This window comes from Helianthus annuus, chromosome 4 (assembly GCF_002127325.2).
Source record: "Helianthus annuus cultivar XRQ/B chromosome 4, HanXRQr2.0-SUNRISE, whole genome shotgun sequence".
NCBI classification, from domain to species: Eukaryota; Viridiplantae; Streptophyta; class Magnoliopsida; order Asterales; family Asteraceae; genus Helianthus; species Helianthus annuus.
Window position 1 is genome coordinate 142690008 of NC_035436.2, and position 2274 is coordinate 142692281.

A 2274-nucleotide genomic window follows, 5' to 3' on the forward strand; every position below is an offset into this window, starting at 1 on the left:
AAAGTGGTGTGGTCCCTGCCATGTAGGCAGGGAATTGGGACCATACCTCTTCAAGTCCCCCCAGTCCAGTGTGCCTTCTAGTTGAGTTAATCGTCTAGGAGGGATTCTGGACTTATGAGAGTTATGATCTCCATGCGTCGCGTTGAAGTTGGTTCATATAAAGTGAGCCAAATGGGGGCGTGCCGCATGGTTTTTACCTTTTGAAAAAGTGAGCCAAATGGACGCATGCCGCATGGGTTTTGCGTTCTTAAAAAAGTGAGCCAAATGGACGCATGCCGCATGGGTTTTGGCCTCTTGAAAAGGTGAGCAAAATGGACGCATGTCGCATGGGTTTTGGCCTTTGAAAAGGTGAGCCAAATGGACGCATGCCGCATGGGTTTTGGCTTCTTGAAAAAGTGAGCCAAATGGACGCATGGCGCATGGGTTTTGGCTTTCTTGAAAAAGTGAGCCAAATGGACGCATGCCGCATGGGTTTTGGCCCTTTTGTGTTTCCTTCTGTTGGAAGTTTGGTGGTTATGGGGAAGTGTTTGGTGTGATCGTCTGACGTCCCTGTCTTTTCGGAGGTGAACAGTTGCTTTTGCAGTGACTTTCTGTCACATCAGCAGACCCTGTCGCCCATGCTTCCCGAAAAACGAGCCGACGTCTTCTCTCTCCTTTGACGTGTCAGTCATCTATTGGGTGCTTTTCCTGTTTCCTGACGGTCCACTATCCATCGCATTAAATGCGATGGGTATAAATAGGGGGCGGTTATCCCTTTCTTCCTTCATTCTTGAATTCTAAGTGATTTTCTCTCTATCCTCCTCTTGTGTTTTCCCATCGTTCATATTTTCTTGAGTTCAAATCATCTTCTTCTTGACCTTTATCATGGCTGAGAAGAATCCAACTCAGAAGAAAAGGAAGCATAGAGGTAGGGCTCCTCCTGGTCCAGACCAAGCCGTTATTAACTGGAAAGCAGAGGAATTTCAGATGCTTGTGAGGGGGATGAACTTCCGTTCCGAGTGGGGAGCTCAGTACCCTCCTCCTGGATCTACTGCATTGGATGCCCCTCCGGGTTTTATCACGTTATATGTTGCTTATTTCCGGAAAGGCAATTTTAGGTTGCCGATTACGAAGTTCACTGCTGCTGCGTTGAGGGGTTATGGGCTCCATATTTCTCAAATAAATGCGATTGGGCTTCCTCGGATTACCCATTTCGAATTCGTCTGTAGGTCTTACCGTGTTGATCCTACTTTTGAGATGTTTAACGCTTTCTACAGCGTTACGTATACCAGCGGCTTTTACTCTTTTCAAGCTAGGTCAGGGGTTGCTCCGGTGTGTTCTGTGCCGTTAAAGGGCATCCATGACTGGAAACAAAAGTTTTTTTATATCCGTCGTGGTGTGATTCCAACGGATATGTTATACCGGCAAGTGAGTCAAGGGATCCCTAAGGTGGATGTTCTTCCAAACATTGCTGCTCAAGACTGGTATAAGAAGATAACTGCGAAGGCGACTGCTATTTCTCAACTGGATGAGATGGCTTTAGTTGGTGCAGGGATGAGTTTGCTGTGGGTTCCTAAACATCCGCTGGGTCAACCTGCGTATAGCCATAAGGGCAAATGTATGGTTCTTTCTTGTCTTACCACTTGATTATTTCCCTTTATGTTTACTATGTGTCCTTACTTTTGTTGCCATTTTGCAGTTGGTTACAGTTTGTTGAATGCCTTGGACCCTAAATCAGCGGGTGCCATGGTTGAAGCTATCCAGGCTGATGGGCATCCGACGTGGTTGGAGCAGATACGGGGTCGGTTTTTGCACCCTACCGACGAAAGCCTGAGCAGATATGCTGATGAAGTTCTAGGTGAAGATGTTTGGGATGACTTTGTCGATTCGGGTCGAGAGGAAGTTATCATCCTTTCTAATGGGAGTTATGACCCGAATGTTGAAGATCTAACCTCTCATTACGCGCGTGCAGGTACCGCGCCTGGTGGTGTTGCTGACCCCGTGCATGAAATTGTTGGGGATGATGATGATGCGGAGGCATCTGTTGACCCGTCTGCCCAGTTGGAGACGAGAAAGAAAGCACGGACTGATAGGTCTGCAAGGAGAGAGGAGAAGTCTGAGAGTAAAGGTGCTGGTTCTTCTCGTAAGCGACCCTCTACTCATCCTTGTCTAGGTTATGTGGTAGTTTCTGATACGTTGTCTGGCTTAGGGGTTGGTGAAAAGGGTCAACAGTCAGATCCTGATGACAGTGCTACCTTATCTGAGCACATGAATAAAAAAGCTCTCGATGATCAC